The sequence below is a fragment of the Nelumbo lutea genome, chromosome 5 (assembly GCF_056320005.1).
Source record: "Nelumbo lutea isolate HS-2025 chromosome 5, American lotus-T2T, whole genome shotgun sequence".
In the NCBI taxonomy this organism is placed as follows: Eukaryota; Viridiplantae; Streptophyta; class Magnoliopsida; order Proteales; family Nelumbonaceae; genus Nelumbo; species Nelumbo lutea.
The window spans coordinates 62098838-62107734 of NC_142688.1; the positions used below are offsets into that span (position 1 = coordinate 62098838).

The following is an 8897-nucleotide window of genomic DNA, read 5'->3' on the forward strand; positions in this document are numbered from 1 at the left end:
AATGCGGCAAGTGGTTTTCCGGGGCAACCGTAGAGGAAGTATGATCCCTATTCGAGCACGTATAATCTGGGATGGAGGGATCATCCCAATCTTAGCTATGGGAATCCACAACACTGCCCAACTTTCCAGCAATATCAGCCACACCCCCTAGACAACAACCAGGCCAAACTTCTAATTCTGGTATGTCTTTAGAAGATATTGTTAAATCTCTTGTCACTAACACTTTGCAATTTCAGCAGGAGATGAAATATTTTCAGCAAGAGGCAAGGGCTAGTATTCAACATTTGGATAATCAGATGGGCCAGGTGGCAACCACAATTAGTCGGTTATAGGCGCAAAGTTTAGGGAAATTACCCTCTCAAACGGTTGTGAATCCAAAAGAAAATGCAAGTGCAATCATTTTGAGAAGCGGTAAAGAGGTTGAGGCACCAGCAAGGGCAGCCCCCATAGTGTCAAATCAAGAAAAGGAGAAAGACATTACTCCCGATGATGATGAAGTACCTAAGCGTAACTTTCCACCTCTTTCTGATTATAAGCCGGTACCTCCTTTTCCTCATGCTTTAGCAGGTTCTAGGAAAGATGAGTAGTTCAAAGTTTTTTATGAAACTTTTCGTAGTTGCGAGGTAAACATTCCACTTTTAGATGCTATTAAACAAGTACCTCGTTATGCTAAATTCCTAAAAGAATTGTGTACACATAAGAGGAAATAGAAAATGAAAGTATGTGAAAAGGTGAGAGTAGGGGAGAATGTTTCTATAGTTATTCAAAGAAAACTCCCTACAAAGTGCAAAGATCCAGATATGTTCACTATCCCTTGCATGATAGGTAGTAACACTAGAATTGAGAGGAGCTTCTATTAATGTCATGCCATATTCTTTATATGCTTTTTTGAAACTTGGACCTTTGAATAAGACTGGTGTAGTGATTCAATTGGCTGATAGATTTAATGCCTATCCTAAGGGTGTAGCTGAGGATGTTCTTGTGAAAGTAAATGATTTGGTTTTTTCTGCTGATTTTTATGTGCTTGATATGGATAATGGTGATCAAACCACCCCTATTTTGCTAGGATGACCATTTTTAAAAACATCCAAGACTAAGATAAATGTTCATAATGGCACACTCACCATGGAATTTGATGGTGAAATTGTTAAGTTTAATATTTATGATGCCATGAAATATCCTGCTGATGATAATCCTATTTGTTCTGTTGATGTGGTTGATTTTTTGGCATAGGAAGTCTTTGAACTTGATGGGAAGGATGGATTAGAAGTTTCCATTATTAAGCATCTTGAGAAAGAGGAGCTAATGCTGAATGCTGATTTGCAAGAAACTGTTGTAGCATTGGATGATTCTCCAGAGTTACAACAGTCAGGTAATGCTCCTTATATTATACTGCCAATTTCTGATAGGAGACCTTTACCCTCTGTTTTAATAGCCCCCATTCCAGAATTAAAGCTTCTCCCTAGTCACCTCATGTACGTATTCCTTGGAGATGGAGAAACATTACCGGTGATCATCTCTAGTAGCCTTAGCGCACCACAAGAAGAGAAGCTTGTGCAAATTCTTAAGGAGCATAAGATGGCTATTGGTTAGATGATTGCGGATATCAAAGGAATCAGCCCATCTACATGTATGCATCGTATCTTGCTTGAAGAGGGAGCGAGACCTTCCCATCAACTACAAAGAAGGCTGAACCCACCCATGATGGATGTAGTGAAGAAGGAGATCCTCAAACTTCTTGCAGTCAGAGTGATTTACCCCATTTCGGACAGCAATTGGGTTAGCCTAGTTCAAGTGGTTCCTAAAAAGACGGAATAACTATGGTGAAAAATTAGAATGATGAAATGGTTCCCACCCATGTTCAGAATGGGTGGCGAGTTTGTATAGATTATAGAAAATTAAATGTTGTAACCCACAAGGACCACTTCCCTTTACCTTTTATTGATCAAATGCTTGAAAGGTTAGCTGGTCATTCTTACTATTGTTTTCTTGATGGCTATACAGGGTATTTCCAGATTGCAATTGCTCCAGAGGATCAGGAAAAGACAACTTTCACATGCCCATTCGGGACCTTTGCATATCGTCGCATGCCCTTTGGCCTTTGCAATGCCCCAACCACTTTTCAAAGGTGTATGATCAACATATTTTTAGATTACATTGAGAATATCATAGAAGTCTTTATGGATGATTTCACAGTTTATGGAGACTCCTTTGGTAATTGTTTGCATAACCTTACACTTGTCCTTCAAAGATGCATAGAAACTAACCTTGTGCTGAATTCTAAAAAATGTCATTTTATGGTTGAACAAGGTATAATTTTGAGTCATGTTGTTTCATCTAGGGGAATTGAGGTAGATAAATCTAAAGTTGATATTATTCGATCTTTACCTTATCCCACTAGTGTGTGGGAAGTTCATTCTTTCCTTGGGCATGTAGGTTTTTTATAGGAGATTCATCAAAGACTTCTCCAAAATAGCATTACCCCTATGCAGGTTGCTACAAAAGGATGTGGCTTTTGAGTTTGATGAGGCATGTAAAAAGGCCTTCGATAGGCTGAAAGAACTATTGACCTCTACCCCAATCATCTTGCCTCCTGACTGGAATATTCCCTTCGAGATTATGTGCGACGCAAGTGATCATGCAGTAGGCACCATTTTGGGTCAAAGAATTGGAACAACATCTCATGCCATTTATTATGCTTCGAGAACTTTGAATGATGCTCAAAAAAATTACTCCATCATTGAAAAGGAGCTTTTAGCTATTGTTTTTGCTTTAGAAAAGTTTTGATCTTATTTTCTTGGTACTAAAGTCATTGCTTATTCTGATCATGCAGCTCTTCGTTATTTGATGATGAAGAATGAGGTGAAACCAAGATTGATAAGGTGGATACTTCTCTTGAGTGAATTCGATTTGGAGATCAAAGACAAAAAGGGTGCAAAATATCATGTCGCAGATCACTTGAGTCGTTTGGTCCATGTGGAGGATGAACTCACTCTACAAGAGACGTTCCCTGATGAGCATTTGTTCTCAACAAATGAGACATCACCTTGGTATGTGAACATTGTGAATTATCTGGTTACTAATGTGTCACCACCTACTTTATCTAAAGCTCAAAGAGATAAGATCAAAAGTGATGCCAAATACTATGTGTGGGATGACTCATACTTATGGAAGCATTGTGCAGATCAAGTGATAAGAAGGTGCGTACCCGAAAATGATATTGTTTCTATTCTAACCTTTTGTCACTCTTATGCTTGTGGAGGTCACTTTGGAGCTAAGAGGACAACAAGAAAAGTACTGGAAGGTGGTTTCTATTGGCTGAGGTTATTCCGAGACTCATATCTTTTTCTGTAAGTCATGCGATCATTGTCAAAAGGCAGGTAATATATCCCAAAGGAATGAGATGCCACAAACCCCCATAATGTTTTGCGAAATTTTTTATGTTTGGGGCATCGATTTCATGGGACCTTTCCCTGTATCATTCGCTTATGTTTACATTTTACTTGCTGTCGATTATGTCTCGAAATGGGTGGAAGCTAAAGCCACCAGGACTGATGATTCTATGGCTATTATAGGTTTTATCAAGTCTAACATCTTCTCCAGGTTTGAGATTCCAATAGCTCTGATAAGTGACCGAGGCACTCACTTTTGCAATCGAATTGTTGAGGCTTTGCTGCAAAAATACCATGTGACTCACAAAGTGTCAACTACCTACCATCCGCAAACTAGTAGACAAGAGGAAGTGTCAAATCAAGAGATCAAGTCCATCCTTGAAAAGACGGTCAATCCAAGTAGAAAAGACTGGAGTTTGCAGCTGGATGATGTGGGCATATAGGAGTGCATACAAGACACCTATTGGTATGTCGCCTTATTGGTTGGTGTTTGGGAAACCATGCCACCTTCCAATTGAGTTAGAACACAAGGCTTATTAGGCTATCAAGATTCTCAACATGAAAATGGATGAAAGTGGAGAACATCGGAAGTTGCAATTACAAGAGCCAGAGGAGATTCAGAATGATGCCTATGAAAGTGCAAGAATTTACAAGGAAAAGACAAAAGCCTTTCATGACAAAATGATCTCTAGGAAGGAGTTTAAAGTTGGTCAAAAAGTCATTCTTTACCATTCACAGCTTCGTCTATTTTTGGGTAAATTGCATTCTCGTTGGATTGGACCCTTTGTTGTTACTAATGTCTTTCCTCATGGTGCAGTTGAGATTCAAAGTCTAGCAACTTCCAAAGCATTCAAGGTGAATGGCCATAGACTCAAGCATTTATGTGAAGGCTTTCGAGTAGAGCATGTGGTACAATTGGACCTAGAGGATCCGGTTTATGATTATTAAAAAAGGGAAGTTTGTTTTTTCTTTTTCTTCTTGTTTTTGCATTTATAGTTTAGTTATTTCCACCTTTTCTTTGCAATTCACCTTACATTGGGGACAATGTAAGTTTTAAGTGTAGGGGAGGGGATTTAGGTTGCGTTTTAAAATTTGATTTATGTTGTATTTTTCTGCATTTTATTTTATTTTTTTTAGAAAAAAATAAAAAAATAGTTTTACTCTTTGTTTTTGTCTTTGTCTTTGTGGTTTTCAACGATTTTTCAGGTTGTGTATGCCATGAGCAAGAATCAATTAAGCTTGGAAAGCTCATAACATGATTGGATAAGTAATCGTCCAACTTATAATTAATTAGTCTAGTTATTTTCCTTGCGAATAGTAGTGACTAAATTTAGTAGACAAAAGTTGGTGAGATTTTGAGCCTTTGGACTGACACATTCACATCAGTCCCACTATTTTCTTTCATGTGAGATACTCTTCCATGGATTTGTTTATCTAGAACTTGTCTTGATTCTCTTCAAGATCACATTGACACAAGCATGAATGAACATTATTAAGGCCCTCTTTGTCATAAACCACATAAGCCAACTAGCCTACCTTGTGATACATTGTCCCCTTTGTTGAACCCCTTTGAGCTTCAATGACCATTGTCATTCATTCCAAACCCATGTTACAAGCTTTAAACCCGAAAAAAGATAATACCCTTACCCAAGCCGTAGAACTAGTGGAGCATTACTCATCATCATGATATGCATGGATGTGCAAGTTTCAAGTGTGGGGCTGTTTGGATTCATGATATGGTTATGAACGGTGAAATGGAACGTGTTTTCATTCTCAATTCGTGAGTTCCATAGATTGATATGCTTTGAAAAAAAAACAGCAAAAAAGAAAAAAAAAGTAGAGATAAAAGGAAGGAATTGAGGAAATTTCTTTTGATGTTACAAACTATCCAAGGCCCCTCCTTAAATTCCAAGAAAAAGAGGGATGCTTATACATACAAAGGTGGAAGCTGTTGTGAAGGATTGTTCCCTATTGCAAACAAAAAGTGTTCCTTTGAATGATCTCTTTTCAATGAAGGAGTTTTACATGCTTTGAATGCATTAAAGCAAAATTGAAGAAGTTTCTGAATGGAGTGATTGATTTTACATGTCTTACGCATTCGAGCTTCAGATGATTCAATTTTGCTCTATTAGTTTCGATGGCTTTTGAGCTACATTCCCAAATATTTTCCACCTTGATCCTAAAGTCATTTTGATTCATGTTATGCATGTGATATCAGTGGTGGAGAATGAGAAGTTATGCAAGCCTATGGTAGATCATTTCCATTGGAATGAATTTGAGCGAAACACATACCCTTCAAACATGAGAGTTGAGTGTTTATTTCCATGAGTGTCTACAATTTAGTTTATTCCATCTTTGAGTGAAAATGCTTACTAAATAATTGAGAGTTGTTAAGAATGTTTGTTCATGATTTGTTATGAGTATTGAAGAGCTTGGTTGTTCTCTGTTGATGGCATTGTAACCTTAGTGTTTTTGGGAAAGTGAGTTTGAGTTTTGCCGAGGACGAGCAAAAGCTAAGTGTAGGGGGATTTGATGATAATGAAAAATATCATATTTTTCTCCCTTAATATCTAGTATTTTATACTTATTTTATGCCCAAATGCACTCATTTTTCTTATATTTTGGTTTAGGGCACGTAAGGAGGCGTTAAGTGAAAAACAAGGCCAATCGGGTACTTCTGGACAATTTCGGCACCACGTGGTAATTTGGGCATAACTCTCTCATTCGGACTCTACTTGAGATGATTCAAGATGCATTGGAAAGATAAGGAAATGTTCTACAATTCCTGTTTTGATTTTTGATAGATATGGACTGCATCAAGGTCAAAATTGGGCCCGGATTATCTATAACCGCACTGCTGACGTACTGGAGACATTCCTTTGCCTGCAAGTTTCCATCGCGAATTCACCACTCTACCACTTACACGAGAACTTGGTTTTATCTTATTTTTGAATTCTTTCTTGATGAGTCAGACTAGGATGACTATTATCTAGAGAAATTTTAGGAGATTTTGTAGGCTTCTCTTGGGGGAAGTAGAATCAAAGAAAAGAAGAGAAAGAAAATCAAGAAAGCAATCAGACTTAGGCTGTCGCACCTCTCTTCTCTTCTCTTCTCTCTTCTCTGATTTTTCTTGAGTTTTCACCATGACCATGCGTGGCTAATTTTGATACTTGGTCAAAGGAAACAAAAGCCTTAGAATCAACAAAACTATGAGATATAATTTGATTTTTATTATTTGACTTATACTTTGAATATCAAATGTTCTTATATGTTTATGTTCATGATTGTTTCATCTAATTGCTAGGAGGCCTACTAGTCTATTATTCGTTGCAATGTACTGCTAGGTTAGATATTAGATCCATAATTGTTTGATCCCTCTAATCTGTGAAGCAACTAGGGTTTAATGATTTGATATGTCAGAAATTGTTTGATCTTAGGAAGAACACTCGACTGAATTAAATGCAACCACTTGTGCTTGTGTTGTTTAGCTTCATCGATCTCATATGCCTAAGGCTACTGCTAGATTAAATCTTTAATGCTTGTTTAGGGGTTGTTCAGTAGTAAGGGTTAAGAGGATCACTTGTTTTCTGATTAAATAGATTTGGGAGATGTAGGAAAATAATTCCTATGATGACTATTGAAAGTCTGAATTGATTTATCTTTGCATCGATAAGCAGTAGTGAAATTCTGATGGCGGATGTTGACTTAGACCAAGAATCATTCTTTTGATTAATTTCAGTATTCTAAATTGCATTATTTCTCATTTGATTTTCGTTCTTTTTAATTCTGATTTTTTTTCTTTTTAATTCTGGTTCATTACATACAACCCCCCTCCATCTTTGTTCATGCAGCACACAAGCTAGGTTAGATACTCTCTGTGGGAATGATCCTTACTCGCACTACTACATTTATTTTTAGGAGTATAGGTTTTATTTTTGGGTGCCTACAACAACACACCAGTTATGCAGATGATGGTTTACATAAATGAATTGGAGGCTCTTGGCTCCCAACTTAACGATGACACCAAGATTGATGTCGTCTTGAACTCTCTACCCACCCTCAATCAGTTTGTCATGAACTACAACATGAACAAGATAAAAGTTAGCTTGTAGGAGCTCAACAATATTATGCAAAGAACCAAAGAATTGATAAAGAAGGACAAGCCAGTAGCCATGCTTATTGAAGGTGGAAAATCTGGAAATAAAAAGAGAAAAGGTAAGAAGAGGTCTCAGAAAAAAGGATGCAAACAAAAAAAGCAAAAGAGAGACAAGTCATCAAATAAATGCCACTTCTACAAGCAAACTGGGCACTAGAAGAGGAATTATCCTCAGTATCTGGAATCTCGTATGAACAAAGAAGGTAATTTTGAATCTCTTCTCATAGTGACCAATATGTTGGTCACTTCTACATCCTAGTGTATTGACTCCAGGCTTCCACCCATGCATGCAAAACATTGCAAAGGTTCAAGGAAAGCAGAAGACTGAATAATGACAAGGTGGTAATTTACTTGGGGACAACTGCAACTATTGCGGCTACCACTATAGGAACAGAAGATATGATTTTTAAAGAAGGGATTGTTACACTAAAAGATTGTCATTATGTACTATTACTTAGAAGAAATTTGATTTCAGCTTCTAAGTTATGTAAAGATGGCTATTCTATTTTATTTGGTAATAAGATTATAATCAAATTGAATAACAAATTCCTTATTTATGGAGAACTTGATAATGGTCTTTATGTCATTCATCCTTCTCTAGAAATAAATATAATTGAAACTACGTTGGAAAACATCCCCAAGAAAAGATCACGTGATACAGTTAATCCCACATGCTTGTGGCATTACCAACTTAGCCAAATAAATATAAAATGTATCACAAGATTGGTGAAGGATGGTCCTCTAGATTTTTTCACTATGGAAGATCTACTAACTTGTGAGCCTTGCCTCCAAGGCAAGATGATAAAATGACCATTTACAGGTAAGCCTAAAAGATCTATAGGCACACTTGACCTAATACATACAGTTGTATGTGGTCCCATGAATGTTAGGACATGGAACCAACATTGTTATTTCATAAATTTTACCGATGATTATTCTTGGTTTGGTTACGTGTACCTAATGAAACAAAAGTCTAAATCTTTTGAAAAGTCTGACGAATTTAGACAAGAAATTGAGAACAGTTGGAAAGACACATCAAAACCCTTCGATCATATCGAGGAGGTGAATATCTTTTCGACGAATTCAAGGAATACTTAAAGGATAATGGGATTAAATCACAAATGTCTCCTCCTGCTACACCACAATTAAATGGTGTGTCAAAGAGAAGAAATCAAACTCTATTAGATATGTACCAATCGCTTCTCATCCATTAAGAGTTACCTATATCCTTTTGGACGCATGCATTGGTGACTGCAATGTACGTGTTGAACCGAGTTCCAACCAAGTCGGTTCCTAAGACTCCTCATGAGCTATGGACCAGCAAGAAACCAAGTGTAAGACACTTGAAA

At 37.1% G+C, this 8897-nt stretch overlaps 1 pseudogene; it reads left to right on the forward strand.

Moving 5' to 3' along the window:
* The first annotated feature begins 713 nt into the window (after positions 1 to 713).
* On the forward strand, positions 714 to 3835 carry LOC148852697 (uncharacterized; annotated as a pseudogene).
* The last annotated feature ends 5062 nt before the right edge of the window (positions 3836 to 8897 follow it).